General features: G+C 36.7%; 1 protein-coding gene across 5 annotated transcripts in view; it reads left to right on the top strand.

The window, feature by feature from the left end:
- supt3h (SPT3 homolog, SAGA and STAGA complex component) overlaps positions 1-17,323 on the top strand; it is a 396,945-nt gene that overhangs the window by 125,502 nt on the left and 254,120 nt on the right. Inside the window, exon 1 of one of the 5 annotated variants that reach the window (XM_059981632.1) lies at positions 6,205-6,348. The exons of the other annotated variants lie outside the window; for them this stretch is intronic. The gene's annotated coding sequence lies outside the window, so the exon portion shown is untranslated. Of the gene's footprint in view, positions 1-6,204; positions 6,349-17,323 lie in introns of those variants that run through there. 5 annotated transcript variants of the gene reach the window in all.

The raw sequence follows: 17,323 nt of genomic DNA on the forward strand, positions 1-17,323 counted from the left end.
TTAAAATATGCAGTATTTGTATTTCTGTTTTTACATGTTTTTATAATCTATTCAATATACATAATTGATTTACTTGTTTGTTTATTATTATCTTTGTTTTATTTATTAATTACTATTATTATTTTCTCTTCTAGTTCATGTATTGCATTGAGCTACTGCTGCCAAGTTAACAAATTTCCCATCACATGCCTGTGATAATAAACCCATGACCTCTGGTTGTAGTCCCACCAAACTTCAATGGAAAAATCCTGCTTGCAACTACCATATGTATATCACTCATAATTTTGTATACCTCTATCAAATCACCCCTCAGTCTTCTACATTCTATGGAATAAAGTACTAACCTATTCAATCTTTCCTGCTAACTCAGATTCTCCAGATCCAGCAACGTCCTTGTAAATTTTCACTGTACTCTATAAACCTTATTTACATCTTTCCTGTAGGTAGGTGACCAGAACTGCACACTGTACTTCAAATTAGGCCTCAACAACGTCTTAAACAACTTCAACATAAATCTTCTGTACTCAATGCTTTGATTTATGAAGGCTAATATGCCAAAAGCTTTCTTTATGAGCCGATCTACCTGTGATGCCACTTTCAATGAATTATGGACCTGTATTCCCGGATGTTTTTATTCTACCACTCTCTTCAGTGCCCTAGTACCTGAGATGGAGCCGACTAAATTTGCAACCCTCTGCAGCTTCTTTCAGTTCTGTGCAGCTGCCCAATGTGTTCCTCCAGTATTTTGTGTGTGTGTTGCTTGGATTTCCAGCATCTGCAGATTTTCTCCTGTTTTTAACCTATCACGTGCCAGCTTGTAATCCTCCTTCCCCCACCTTTTTTCTGCCTTCTACACCTTCATTTCTGGTCCAGGATCTGCACCTGAAGCATCGACTGTTTATTTCCTACATAGATTCTGCCCAATTTGCTGAAATCATCTAGCATTTTGTGTGGTTGCTGAAGATAATATCTAAATGATTTTTTGTGGAAAACATGGAATCCTGTAAGGGTAAGTTATTGGGTCACTGGGACCTGCTTCCAAGCTCAATGGGCTGAGTGTCAGAGTGTGATTTTATGTTCTGCACCTGAAGAGGGTGCAGAACATCACCAGCTTGTTATCTAACTCATCCTCGAGTCAGTTATTAGTGGTATAACTCTATTTTTAAAAGTACAAATGGTCTTCTTTAATATCCTGTCTATTAAAAAAAGCTTGCCGACTTTTACAAATTACTGAGATAAATAAAATTCTCTTATTCTAAGTGCATATTGCATATAACCAGTATTGTGAACATAAGATCAAATCATCAAGTTAAGAGGGATGCTAGTAATGTAAAGGTGAAGACCTCTAACTGAGTAGACAGTACTCCTGTGAATAAACTTTTGGGAATGGGTGTATTGTTCAAATGAACATATTTGCAGCAATCTCCTTCAGTATTCTGTGTAGGTGCTTTCACAGAAGTCCAATGTTTCTTTTTAAATAATAAACAGAGGATGAGAAAAATAAAGTAGCTAAGTGAACCTGTAATGATCAGAAATGTAAAGGGAAGCTTTTTATCAACCCAGGGTTCATGACTCAGAATTCAGTGCATTTCAAATGGAATATCTCATCCTGAGTGAAACACATTAGCAAATGTCTGTGGAACTTCTCTCATTCTGTAAAATGTCATCATTGCTACATGTTTAAGAGTGGTTACTGAATATCTTGGATGAGGGTGAGGCTGAGATATTAAAACAGTACTGAAAGTACTCTGGTGTGATTACTTTCCTTGGATTCCAAACCTGTGGACATTTTGTTGGAATCAAAGCAACAATAAGTAAGTCAGTAATTTTAACAATGGTAGAGTAAAAAAAAAATCAGTTATTAAACTTTCATTCTGCAAGGATTCAGATTTAGGACAAACAAATTCAGGAAATGCTGTCACACATTACTTAGATACTGCAGTGCTTTTAGCATTTCTTGGAAATTCTAGTCTCAGTAATTGTCAAGTGAATTCATTTGTTTATATATATGTATATATATAAAACAACATTTACTCAAGTAATAAGCTTAAATCTTTGTCACCAGTTGAATTTCAGAACAAGGAAGTGCACATGGTGTGAAATCTGGAAGTGCCTGGCTAAGGTGAAAAAACGATTCCAGAGAATAAATTAGCGAAGATGCTCTGTCTTGATGAAACATCACAAAATATGCAAATGAGCATATCAAGTATGTTCTGAGATTTGAGATTAAAATTATTTCAATCAACAATCTTAATTAGTCTTGAATAATCTTATAGATAGATAGATAGATACTTTATTCATCCCCAAGGGGAAATCCAACATTTTTCTAGTGTCCCATACACTTATTGTAGCAAAACTAATTACATACAGTATTTAACTCAGTATAAATATGATATGCATCTAAAATCACCCTCCCAAAAAGCATTAATAAATAGCTTTTAAAAAGTTCTTAAATAGTTTACTAAAGTGCATTGAGTGGTAACTTAAGCTCAGTCCTAACCCCGGCACTTAACATGTCTTGCCCCTGGTGGTTGAATTGTAGAGCTGAATGGCATTGGGGAGTAATGATCTCTTCATCCTGTCTGAGGAGCATTGCATTGACAGCAACCTGCCGCTGAAGCTGCTTCTCTGTCTCTGGATGGTGCTGTGCAGAGGATGTTCAGGGTTTTCCATGATTGACCGTAGCCTACTCAGCGCCCTCCTCTCTGCCACCGATGTCATACTCTCCAGTTCTGTGCCCACGACAGAGCCCGCCTTCCTTACCAGCTTATTAAGACGTGAGGCGTCCCTCTTCTTAACGCTACCTCCCCAGCACGCCACCACAAAGAAGCGGACGCTCTCCACAACTGACCGATAGAACATCTTCAGCATCTCACTACAAACATTGAATGACGCCAGCCTTCTGAGGAAGTACAGTCGACTCTGTGCTTTCCTGCACAGGGCATCTGTGTAGGCAGTCCAGTCTAGCTTCTCGTCTAACTGCACTCCCAGATACTTGTAGGTCTTAACCTGCTCCACACATTCTCCATTAATGATCACTGGCTCCATATGAGGCCTAGGTCTCCTAAAGTCCACCACCATCTCCTTGGTCTTGGTGATACTGAGACGCAGGTAGTTTGAGTTGCACCATATCACAAAGTCCTGTATCAGTTTCCTATACTCTTCCTCCTGACCATTCCTGACACACCCCACTATGGCCGTGTCATCAGCGAACTTCTGCACATGGCAGGACTCCGAGTTATATTGTTATATGATATAGGTAAAATTCTTGCCATTTATTCTTTATCATCCATAGTGAATTTCCCAATGTTTGATTCGACTGGAAGGTCTAAAGACAAGAAAGTCATCGTGAAGTTCCTTGAATTAACTTTGGTAGCTGAGTTAGTTACATCATCAGTGATAATCATTTTCAGCAAATTGATTAAATTTCACCAACAAGTGAATTTTGCCAAAATGTACTACCGAAAAGTTTGAAAATATTTGTTCTTAAGGATTTAGGGTCAAATTGCTTTAACTAAGTTAAAGATTAACTTTGGAGATGCAAGAGACTGCAGCTTAATTTTGTCTTATTAAAAGGTGTATACTAAATCCAAATACAGTGGGTTCTGCTTAATTGGGCCATCAGTTAATCAGGACAGCCACTTATTTGGGACAATTCTTAAAGAACAAAAACTATTTTAGAAAATAGCCAGGATTCCTTTGTGTGTTTGGGACGATGTGTAGCTTAATTGGGGTAGGAGACCTTTGTTGGACAGTTTCTAATTCGTGTCCATCCCAAGCACTGTCTGGCTGTTAGGCACTACACTGTGCTGAGAGCAAGTAATTTTGAAATAGCGCCAGTTGTGTGTGCTTTTGTTCAAAAAGCAGCAGCTTTTGTCACTGATAGCCAGCATGAACTAAGCAGATAAGCAATTCAGAACTGATTTGCTTACTGCAATTTCAAGATCTGCAAGTTAGGATCTATGAAGGATTTAATCATATCGACAATGTTCAAATGAACATGAAGATTTGGAGGATGCAGTCGTCAAAAGCATTATCGGAAGGTAGCCCATGATCTGCACTAGGTACCTGAACGGATTTTGTTTATTTCCAGTCAATCAAACGGATACAGCAGTTCCTCTGGATGAATTCCTCTGTCGATAACTATTAGGAACTAATACACAGTTTTATAGTAGTATAGTAGTGTTTTAAATTGTTTTATATTTCATTAAGTTGCATGATCTGTTCTTCAATTTAAAAAGTAGTTTGACTTTTTTTTTAACTCCATGAAAATTTGGCTAATTGGGGCAGCAGCATAATTTGGGTGGAAATGTACTGGTCCTGATGTGTCCCAATTAATTGGAATTCACTGTGTTTGAGTTTTCATTCAATTTTTGTGTTGTCTTTATGTGACATTGTGTTAAATCCAGAAGTACATATTAATTTACATAACTAGTAATTTCTAAACTGTGCTAAAGTTTGATGCATAACCCTGCAAGTTCAATGTAATGTAGTGTTTTAATAAAGCTGTGAATGGGACAAAGTGGATACTGAATGAGCAATCATGAAATTAAATAATTACTTTCCCAATGCTATGACAGTGGACAATTTTGTTGTCCAACAAATTATATTTGAATCCCCTCCAGATCATTTTCATTCAGTATTGATCAATTTTCCCAGTTACCAAGGGTGTCTAAAGAAGCTGGTTTGAGGGTTATATCCAGCAAGGGAATTTTACTTTTCATCTTCTCTCTTGCTTTGATTTGAATGTAAAATCACTCAGTGTTGAAAAAACCTGCTTTTAGTAGTGGAATTGACAAAGCTCAAAGCTACACAGAACACGCAGGTAAATACCTAGACTTCAGCTTTGCTAATTCAAAAATAGTTGAAGAGTATTCTTGTTTCTTCCCACATCCCAAAGATGTGGATTGGAAGGTCACTTAGCTGTTATAAAATATTTCTAGCGTATATGTGAATAACAGAATCTCAAAGTTGAAGTCAAATTGTCATGTCAACAAGTGCATGTATGTGCACTAAAAAAATAAAAAATTTGCTTGAAGTAGCGCCAGATACACAACATTCTCAAATAAAAAAAACAATTAACATAAATTAATTGCTATCTTTACAAGGAAGAACACAAAACAAGAAATAAATCAATAGTGTAATCTGAGAGAATTATTGAGTGAGGTGAATGAAGTGTGAATAGTACACCTGGGTGCTTGATCTACATTAGTTTGTACTGTAGAATAATTTGTAGAAATAAATGTACTAAAAAACCTGTTCCATTTTTAATCAAGTATTTTTGTTGTCTTAAATAATTTTCTGGAAAATGTTGCATTTCATTTTGAGTTACATCACATTATTTTCTGAATTCTACTGGAGTCCCCTGTGCCTGCTCTAACAGTTATTTCACTTTCTGTAAAATATTTAAATTAGTTTCTCGTTATGCATTTTACTAAGTTTCTCATGGAGAGCAAACCAAATTATTGCTCAGCCAGTTAATCACACCATAGTTGTTGGTTACAACTCCACTTTAGCTGACATCTGACAGCGGTTGATGTTGGAAGGAAAATGAAATTAATACCACAGAGATTGCTAGATCATCAAACCTCAGTAAGCCAATTGTTTTGAGATCAGTGGCGAGCATTCATGCTTCACTACTTTGCCACTGGCTACAAAATTTTAGGCCATTACCTAATTTGCTGCATTAGTTTAACCTTGACCTTAACCTTGTTTTGTAAGGTATAGACATTTGCCTACTTACTTCCCCATCCCCATTCCACACTGTCCCTTCAAAAGAACAATTTTATCCAAGTATTATAATCATTAAACTGACTTTTTAATTGTTCTATAACAACCACCATAAAAACTGAAGCACTCATAAGATTAAAGAAGAAATTGAAATATGGTTTTATAAAACATACTTTATTATTTAAAAAATATGGAATTCTGAAATGGCAATTCGCATATCTAAAATTAGCGTCTTTTAGAGCGAGGATGGTTGGTTGTTAGCTGTAATTATAGCTTACTACGCCTTTAAAACCCCAATTCCACTTCATACAACAAATTGTAACATTTTCAATGTTTGCCTGTATTTGATTTTAATCTTTTGATGTAGTTTCTCTTCCCTTCACTAAATGGCTAATTTTTAACTTTGTATAAAGCTTACAAATGCGACATAACTTTTGAGTGTTACTCTTGCCGGTGTCAGTCTGAAGACTTGGGTTCTGTGTCCATGATCTGAATTCATTTGCGCCTTCAGTGGGCTTCCTAGAAAAGTGTAACTTGATTTCAAAGATGAAGGCAGAGATCAAAACTTAACAGACTGTGAAACTTGGACACAAAGGTAGTCAATGGTAAAGACTTAAGGTAATGTTACAATTTTCTATGTTTCATTGCAATGCTCGATCTAAGCTTTGGCAATCGAAGCTGAGTATTGAATGCAGACTGCTGGATAAAGCTTTAGTTTTTTTTTCAGTACTTTTAATTCTTCTGGACTACATATCTGTTTGAAACTACTTCCGAGATACTGGCCATGTGTTTTGGCTGACTTCAAAATATTGATTTAAAAAAAATATTGGTGAGCCTGGCTGTTTTATGTGTTGCCTTAAGCTGGAAAAAGTTGCAATACGTGTGGTATATCATGTTACCGAAACCAGCCCATACAGTTGCATTGTAATCTCTCCTATTGGTTTTGGGATAAGGAGAAATTGTTAATTTTTTTATGGTAGACTACGCTGATGATTCTCGAAATCGGATTAAAAATCTAATTTTTATATCAAGTGTCATAGACCAATTCTACTTGTGCTGTATACTGAAAGAAACTTACTAAAATTATTTTTCATTATTTAGACATTTTTCATAATGTTATGTAAAATACTATTTAAAATATAACATGAAATCATTTTTCATGTTGCATTTTAAATTCAGTTTAAAAATCCATGTTGTTGAAATGTAAATCTGAACTTGCTTACTGCTACTAAACACATTTTCTTGGAAATTTTCATGTACTGTGTTTGTGTTGTCAAGTACAGGAAACTTAAATTTCCAGAGCTGGATGGAAGCCATCTCTAAGTCTGCCAGGACTTGTTAAGATGAGCAGGCTTAAAAGTCTTCCCCTAAGAGGAAGAAAACAATCTTCTTATTAACCTTCGTTGAGTGTGATGATTGTGGGATCAAGTCTGTCTCCAGAGGTTGCAGATGAAGACAGGTGGATGGAGTTAATATGCAGATCAGCCATAAGTTAAATGAATATTAAAAGTGCCTCAAGGGTTTGAATAGCCATCTTCTGATTGGAAGGTTTTCATTTGTTGTATTGAGTAAGTGCTGCATTGTCAAATGTGCAGTCTTAGAGATGAGATATTAAACAAGGGCATTCTCAAATGAGTGTAAAGAATCTGATGGTGCTTTTGTGAAAAAAACTTCCATGCTACAATTGTCAGTACAATACACATGGTCTGATTGTTATTATTTTACAGTCCGTAAAACCTCATTGTTTACAAATTATAATCGTATATTGCTATAGTGGCTATACATTAAAGTATGTAAAGTGTGTAAAAGGCATTGAGATATCCTCAAGACATGAGGGCAATATGTGAATCTAGATTTGTATCTTCCTTTTTTCCTGCTAGCTGATCTTTCATTTTGTAACTGATTGTAATAGATGCAAATTTTGGCACATTTCTTTTCGTTACTGCTTAAAACCAGCTAACTTTAAATTAATTAACTTGGATTTATTCATGGGTTTTGAGCATTGTGAGTATTTATTGCCAATTTCTGATCATCTTTAAGGATGGCGTGATCTTTGACTTGTTGAATTGCTTCAACCTGTGTGAAGGGACTCCCATAAGACTATTAGGTAGGGACTTGGGTCTGGTACTAATGTTACTGAAAATGAGAGATTTAATAATAACAACGTTGACAAATGTCAGGGAGGTTTTGCTCGTAATGGAGCACAGGACCTCTACACACAATAGTATATTTAGTTTTTCCTTGATAACATATTGAAGGAATTGAATTTGTTGAAGCCTGACATCTGTGTGCACTTGGTATGTTTTACTGACAGAGACTACAAAAGTTTCAGCTGGTACTCAACATGTTGGGTTTTGCCTTCATGGAGAATGCCAGTAGTTCATAAAGCCTCCTCTTTCCTTGAGTTAATTATCCACCATCAAATACTGTAATAAGGCATAGTATCTGTTTTGGTATACTACTCTTTCTGTTGTGCTTCATTGCACAGCTGCATTTACTGCAAATTGGCATGCTAAACTCCTCCAACACCAGGAATCAAAATGCTTTCTAGTTCAGTATTGTTATCGGTTGACTTCTATTTTATCAGATTTTCATAAGGATTAAAAAAAGTATTGTTTATATGACCTAAGTTTAATGATACAGTTATTAATAACTTTCCATAGAACATTACAGCACAGAAACAGGCCTTTTGGCCCTTCTTGGCTGTGCCGAACCATTTTCTGCCTAGTCCCACTGACCTGCACCTGGACTATATCCCTCAATACACCTCTCATCCATGTACCTGTCCAAGTTTTTCTTAAATGTTAAAAGTGAGCCTGTATTTACCACTTCACCTGGCAGCTCATTCCACCACTCTCTGTGTGAAGAAGCTCCCCTTAATGTTCCCTTTAAACTTTTCCCCCTTCACCCTTAACCCATGTCCTCTTTTTTTCCTCCCCTAGCCTCAGTGGAAAAAGCCTGCTTGCATTCACTCTATCTATACCCATCACAATATTATATACCTCTATCAAATCTCTCCTCATTCTTCTATACTCCAGGAATAAAGTCCTAACCTATTCAACCTTTCTCTGTAACTCAGTTTGTCAAGTCCCGGCAACATCCTTGCAAACCTTCTCTGCACTCTTTCAACCTTATTAATATCCTTCCTGTAATTTGGTGACCAAAACTGCACAAAATATTCCAAATTCGGCCTCACCAACGTCTTATACAACCTCACCATAACATTCCAACTCTTATACTCAGTACTTTGATACTTAAAGGCCAATGTACCAAAAGCTCTCTTTACTACCCTATCTACCTGAGAGACCACTTTTAGGAAATTTTGTATCTGTATGTCCAAATCCCTCTGTTCTACTTCACTCCTCACTGCCCTACCATTTATTTACCTTGTATGTTCTACCTTGGTTTTTCCTTCCAAAGTGCAATACCTCACACTTGTCTGTATTAAACTCTATCTGGCATTTTTTAGCCCATTTTTCAAGCTGGTCCAAATCCTTCTGCAAGCTTTGAAAACCTTCCTTACTGTCCACTACACCTTCAATCTTTGTATCCTCAGCAAATTTCATTCAGCTTTATATTTTTAATTCAAATATTTAGAAGAATTAAGTATCAAAAGAAATGAAAGATGTTCAATTTTTGCTGATGTTTTACATCTGAATTATCATTTTCAGCAGATAATAGAAAAACTCTTAACATCTTTTGGATCTCTGCTGTCTTTACATTACTCTGCAATTTCTAGGCCTTTGTAGGGATGGACATGCCCTTACTCCTGCAGTGAATGCTTGCTAATTTACATACTTGTGAAGGAGGTGGGAGGCTTTCTTGTTGGCCTGTCATATTCGCCTGGAAGTGTCTCAATTCAGTGTGAAGCTTGTACGTTTCAGTTGTGCCTAGAATAATAATAGTCAGGAGAGCCAGGGTTCCAAAAAGATAGGGTTAATTATCAACATCCCCTTTTCTGAGGGAATTTGAGCTGTTCTCAGGTAATTTTAATGTAGCAATAGAGGTAGGTCAATCAAAACCTGAAACTTGTTCTATCATTGAAAGTACTGCTATTTATCTGTTAAAAGCAACTTCTTTACTTTTACCAACGTCCCTTAACAACTATCCTGCTTTCTATCCTGTTTCTAACTTGCATTCTGAACATCGTCCTTGAAAAATAGTCCCAATTTGCACTTTTACAGATCAAGATTCCAGGCATTTCTTCATAATTTTATCACTTCTAAAATTAATTTAACTAAGTGGAAGAGCAAACTTATGCTTTAGCTCTCCACAACACAACACATTACTTTTCTAACAGATTGGACAATTATGCAGTTATTTTGTTATTGAAGCATATACTGTAATGTGATGGCTTTTTTTCCTAAAAACAAGTAATTTTGATATATCATTTGAGTTACACTGTAAAAATTAACATGCTAGTTCCTTACATTTTAGGTTAAGGAAAATAGAATAATTTTAGTAATGCAGTTCCCTAGAGTAATTTGAAGTTAACGTTAGTGAGATTACTTAATTGACTGGAAAGGAAGGGGGATGAAGCCAGAATAAGAAGCTGGGGGTAGGTGCACCAGGACAAGCTTAGAAGGTGATTGGTGAAACAAGGTGGGTGGGGTGGGGGGGGGGATGAAGTAAGAATCTGGGAGGTGATAAGTAGAAAAGTCAAGAGGCTGGAGAAGAAGGAATCTGATGTTTTCTGTAAGATAGTGCCATTAAGTGGTGACTTTTGCATGGAGCTCCATTAGGAATCATCCCGTTTAAGACTATTATAGCTGAATTCCACAGACATAGCCATGGGTACTTCTGTAAGTGGCATTGTTTTAAGATGTTTTAAAATAATCTATCAGTACTCAAGATCGATGAACCTTGGGTGGCAGACCAAGGAAATCGAAGCGGGGACACCATGCAGCTCTACAACTATGGTTACAGAGGCTTTTAACTTCCACTCCCGTATATCCTGCTGGTAAATGTACAATCTCTAGAAAATAAAATTAAAGACTTCAGAGTAAGATTGGTGTATCAGAGGGACATCAGGGACTTCACCATTCTCCACAAAGATAGGACAGCTCAGTCTTTTAACGGTAGAGGAGGTGGAGTATGCTTTATGATTATCTCATTGTGGTGCACAAAAGAGATGATATCGTCTCAGTACTGTGTACCCATCCTGGAATATCTAGCTGTCAAATGTCATCCATTTTCTCTGCCAAGGGCAGAAATGTTAAGCAGCCACTGGAGGAGCTGAGTAATGTTATCAGCAGACATGAAACTGTACAACCTGATGCCTTCCGTAGTATTGCAGGAAATTTAAACTCTGCCATCTTAAGGAAGCCTCTGAATAATTACCACCAACATATCACCTGTGGAACCTGAGGAACCCACGTACCAGATCACCATTATACCATGAATGCTTACTGTGCCTTTTCACACCCACACTTTGGAAAGTCTGTTCACATACTGTTCTTCTACTCTCAGCGTACAGGCAGGGAGTAAAGACCACAGCACCAGTGATGAGGAGTAATCAGTTATGGTCAAAAGAGGTGGAAGAGTGCTTACAGGATTTATTTGAGTCGTCAGACTGTTCAATATTCATGGGTTCATCTTCAAATCTGAATGAATATGCAGCCGACTTCATCAAGACCTGTGCGTGCTTACGAGAAGATACCAGACATACCCAAACCAAAAACCCTGGATGAACCAAAAGATTTGTAGTCTGCTGAAGGCCAGATCTGTGGCATTCAAGACCGGTGATCCAGAACCGTACAGGAAGCCCATGTACGACCTAATGAAGGCTATTTTAAGGGTGAAAAGACAACTTTGATTGAGGTTAGAGTTGGAATCAGATGCACTTTCACTCTGGCAGGATTTGCAGGCCATTATTCCCTACAAAGCGAAACCTAACATCATGAATGGCTGTGATACTTCACTCCCAGATGAGCTCAGCACTTGGATAGTGAGAATAAAACTATACCAGTATGAATCCCTGCAGCATCCAGTGACTCTGTGATCTTTGTCTCAGAGGCCGATGTCACAACTGCTTTTAAGAGGGTGAATCTTTGTATGGTGTAAGGCTCTGATGCTGTACCTTGGAGGGCTCTGAAAACCTGTACCAACCAACTGGTAGACATCTTCAATCTGCCACAGCTGTAGTCAGAGGCTCCCACCTGTTTCAAAAGGTCCACAATCATACCAGTGCCCAAGAAGATCAGGGTAAGCTGCCTCAATGACTATTACCCAGAGGCACTCACGTTTACTGTGATAACATGCTTTAAGAGGTTGGTGGTGGCTGGAATCAAGTCCTTATCAAGGACCAGGACCCAGTGCAATTTGTCTATCACCATCCTATGGAATATGAGGTGTTGCTCCTCTAACCTGAGAGTGTCCTCATCATGGCAGAAGAGGAGGTCATGGAATGACATGTCGGAATGGCCTATTCAAGATCCAAGTGTATATATACGTACCTTCTGAGCCAAACAGGATTTTACATCATCTATTTTTTGCCTTTTATTTTTTGTTTTCTCTCTAATTATTTGTGCCTCTTTCCATCTCTTGTTCTACCATTTAATTATTGACCAGCTATTAATAGGAACACTTTTTTATTGTTTAATTCATTATAATAGTTTTAAAATAACTTTTATATTAGAATACGTGATCAATATTTCCTTTCATCTTCCTTCTGGAAATGAAGGATGCAAGTGTAAGATTTCAGATGTATCATTAAAATTCCTAATGCTCTAACAAGGGACATTCTTTATTTATGACAGTATATTTTGATAGTAGGTTTTTCCAATTCTGGAGTCCAGCAAAAGTGAGGTTAAGTTATGCCCTTGCATCATGTTTAAAACTACAATGTGATTTTAATTATTTTTAATTCAAAATTTGTTTGACTGATCTTGCTTATTGTGCAAATAGTAAGAGGTCTCTATTCCATAATGGAAATTTAACCCGGAACTAGACTTGGCTCTTTCCTAAGCAACACACGCAATATTGTGGATGAACTCAGCAGGTCAGGCAGCATCTTTGGAAATGAACAAATGGTTGATGTTTTGGGCCGAGATCCTTCTTCAGGACTTACAGCATCTGCATTATTTCTAGTGTTTACACTTGGCTCTTTCCTCTTCTTTACAGTTCAGCACAGTGCCATGTAGCAGATATTAATGAAGCTGATTTTGAATAACATTTTTTCATGCTCTTAGAATATCTCAGGATATTTTGAAACTAATTGTGTTCAGCATCTCCCCTCAAATGGCTGATATTGTAGCACTATCATGAAACTTGTATTTCCATGAGCTGGATTTTGGGGCCACAATTTAGAGCCCATTTGAAAGGTAATCTCTGACAATGCTTTACTCTGTCTTAGCACTGGAGTGTCTGAAGACCATAAGACATAGGAGCAGAATTAGGCCATTCAACCCATTGAGTCTTCTCCGCCTTTCCGTCAAGGTTGGTCCCGGATCCCACTCAACACCATATAACTGCCTTCTTGTCCTTCTGAAGGGTTTCGTACTGAAATGTTGACTGTACTCTTTTCCATAGGTTGCTGCCTGGCCTGTTGAGTTCCTCCAGCATTTTGTGTGTTGCTTGGATTTCCAGCATCTGCAGATTTTCTCTTGTTCGCCATGTCCTTTGATGCCCTAACTGATCAGGAAACTATCAACTTCTGCCTTAAATATACCCATGGACCTGGTCTCTACTGCAATCTGTGTCCTCCTAACCTCTTGTAAAAGCTCACCCCACATTTTTGAGGCTGTCCTCTCTAGTTTTGTATACCCCCTCCACAGGAATTATTCTCTCCACATCCACTGTATCAAGTCCTTTCAACATTCGGTAGGTTCCAATGAGGTCCCCCTGCATTCTTCTAAATTCCATTGAGTACAGGCCCAAAGCTGCCAAAAGTTGCTAATATGTAAACCCCTTCATTCCTGGATCGTCCCTGTGAACCTCTTCTGGACTATCTCCAATGACAACATGTACTTTCTGAGATATCGTGCCCAAAACTGTTGACAGTACTCAAAGTGAGCTTGACTAGTGTTTTATAATGCCTCAGCATTATCTCCTTGCTTTTATATTCTATTCCCCTTGCTTTTATATTCTATTCCCCTTGAAATAAATGCCAATATTGCATTTGCCCTCTTTACCACAGACTCGACCTGTTAGTTAATCTCTGGGAGTCTTGCATAAGGACTCCTTAGTCCCTCTGCACCTCTGATGTTTGAATCATCTCCCCATTTAGATAATAGTCTGCACTCTAGTTCATTTTACCAAAATGCATTATCATACATTTCCCATCACTGTACTCCATCTGCCACTTTTTTGCCTGTTCTTCCAATTTGTCTAGTCGCTAGCAGCCAAGCAGAAAAGGCCCCCTTTATGCTCACTTGCTGCCTTCCTGCCTGTTAGCCATTGACCCCAATGTCAAATTACGTTTTGAAATCATGATTTATTCTCTAGCTACTGTTGGGGAAAACCTTGTTAAGCTGTGCTAGGCATGATTTTCACAGGCAAAACAGCTTTAATATATGGGATCATATTACTTGTTCTTTCTTCAAAAACTATTAGCTAATGATTTAATTGTTTTTGACATAAAATCAATCTGTACATTTGTCATAGAAATTGCAATGCATCTATTAACTGGTTATTCTTAAACATATGATTTGCACACATTTCTTGTTTAGTGGAGCTTGTGTTTCTGTAATCATATTTAATCCTATCCTCAGTATGTTGCTTGAATAGTAAATATCATAAAACATATTTCTCAAAAGAATTTTAGTCAGTCTAAAGGTTATTGAAACTGATGTTGACTGTTTGTTATTTCCCAGAGCCAGGGTAGATCCTGTTTTTTAATTGCTGGTGTATATTTGAAAATATGTAGACATGATTATTACCACTAGTATGAATAATTATACTGGCCGGCTGGTCTGTGGTCAGGCAGTGTCTACAGAGCAGTCATGGAGCCATTGACAGAGAAGTTCACAGAAGTTACTGAATACCAGCAGTGGTGCTTTATTCCAAAACTAACATAATGATTTTTGGACTGTAATATAAATATCATTGTTAATGATTAATATTCACTTGAGTGTTACATCAGTGTTACATTAGTGAAATTAGATGGTTTTTGTACAGTTGGTTTTTTCTTGTCAGTAAGAACATGTTTTGTCCAGAGGAAATAATACTAATTAAACTTGTAAGATAGAGAAAATGTTGCCTGCAGTAGATCAGTGATGTAACTGGACAAAATCTATTTATTTCTGATTGAGATCCATATTGTGGTCCAGAATGAAGGCATGAGTACCATGAGCAGTCCATCATATATTGGAGGATAGCTATATATTATATTGAAGATCTGTTCACCAGTAATCCAATGTGATTATTTACTGCAATTATGTTTGTCCTTTATTTCTAATCTGAAACTTTTTATCAGTTCTGTTTTTTGAATCTGCCTTTCCGCCACCCCTTTTCTCTTGTTTATGTGATCCTCATTTAGTTTTTGAAGTCTATTTTGATTCTTCTAATATTTACTTTTTCTTCCCTTTCTCTCTCCATAATTGGATTCTTCTCTTTACCATTTCAATTTTTTTTAAGGAAAAGGTAACAAATTCCCCAATAACATTATGCAGCCAGCTCACAGTCACTTCTACTTACTCTTACCAGTCCCATTATTCAGTCTCTTAGCAGGGGTTCCCAACCTAGGGTCCATGGACCTCTTGGTTGATGGTAAGGCTCTACAGTATAACAAAAGGTTGGAAACCCCCTACTCTAAGGCCGTATATGTTGCTATATTTGCCTGAAATGTTAATTCTTTTTCTTTCTTTACAGTGCCATAACGTTTTACCTTTTATACACAATAATCTTAATGTATTGATCACCCTGAATGAGTTTTTAAAATTAATTTATGAGATATTGGTGTCACTGGAAATGACAAAATTTATGCCTCTATCGCAGGTTATCCGTGAGCAGATGTAGGTAAGCAGCTCTTTGTAACCACAGCAATTGATCTAGTAATTGAAAATAAAAAGAATTGCAGATGCTTGAAATTTAAATTTCAGGGATTTAAAATTTTTATAATTTAAATTTTAAATTTAAATAAAAACAGAAAATGCTGGGAGTACTCAACAGGTCAGGCTGGGATAGAGAAGCAGAGTTAATGTTTCAAGTTGAGGACCTTCCATCAGAACTGAGTGAGTTCTGGTAAAGATATTTCTATGACGCTACTTGATATAGAGTTGCAAAGTTTAATCAAAATGACAGTGAAGAAATTGTGATATATTTTCCAGTCTTTGTAGCGTAATCTCAGATATAATGAAGGTGGAGACATTCTCATTGCACCAAGTCAAACATTCTACTGAATTATTCATCCTTAAAAGATCTCTTGCTACCCACCCATCTTAAATTTAAAAAATTTTTTTGCTAGTTTCAGGATGGATAGCAAATCCTTGTGTGAAAGTATGTCACATACTTTGGGATGTTAGGGTATAATGTACTTGGGTGGTCAGCAGTTCATTTGAGATGTTAAGGAAGCCTGTTTGACTAACTTTCCACAGCGTCCCTGTCATGTTCTTGCATCTGTTTAACAAACATTAGTAGTCATGGTTTCCAACTTCCAAGAGGAGTTTGTGATGCAAAGGTTTGACACTGAGCTGCAAACGATGAGTAATTTAGAAACTTCGTAGTTCTTCATTAGTTATTAAGCAGAAAACATGACCTTAGTTGATGTAGAGTGTAGTATTTGTATTTTTAAGGTTATACAATACAGAGTTCCAACTTGGTGGTTTTCTGTAAAACTAATGATCAATTATAAAATTACATATATTGTAGTGGCCAATTTGGTGAAATATTCTCTCTGAATTTTCAATTTATTTTTGATAGCTGTGCATAAATGTATTTAATTACTGCAACCAATTTAAATCAAATTAATTCAAAGAATGGCATAAAAAGGATTTTGGTCACATATAAAAATCATAGGTTTTTCAATCACCATAAAAACAATAAATTGGTTTCTGCTGGAAGTTCCTGGTAGGTTTTAATATTTAGCCCTTGTAAATTTGTGTAATGATGGCTTTTTAAGTATATCAGAAGCTATTTGTTTGTCTTGTACCCAAGTTCTTAGCCCAGAGGAAAAAAAACTAGACATCATTTCCTGAAACAAACAAAGTTTGTGCTAAAACCAGAATCCAAGAGAAAACATTTGAATTGAATATAGTTTTTAAAATCATTCACAAATTATCTGATAGTGTGTGGTATTCTGAAACAATATAAGAAATATTTGCTTAAAGGGTTAGATATATTTAGATTTATAAACCAAACCAATGTGGTTTTATCGTTGGCTGGTTCAGTGATCTCTGGCTGGAGTATGTTCAGTCTCAGACACCCAGGACCTGAAAAAAAATAGATTATGAGTGTGTGGACATATTTTGAGAGCAAGGGGGTGAAATGTGGTGGAAGTGCAATGAGGAAACTTGTGAGTACATTTAGATTTTAGTGTGTGACCATTTTTCTTGGCTTGCTATCAATGATATATTTAAAAGTGTGTTAACATAATTTATGTAGTAATATTTACCCCTCTGATAATTTATAAACTATTTTTTGTGCAGCCAGCTTA

The sequence above is a fragment of the Hypanus sabinus genome, chromosome 10, assembly GCF_030144855.1.
Source record: "Hypanus sabinus isolate sHypSab1 chromosome 10, sHypSab1.hap1, whole genome shotgun sequence".
NCBI classification, from domain to species: domain Eukaryota; kingdom Metazoa; phylum Chordata; class Chondrichthyes; order Myliobatiformes; family Dasyatidae; genus Hypanus; species Hypanus sabinus.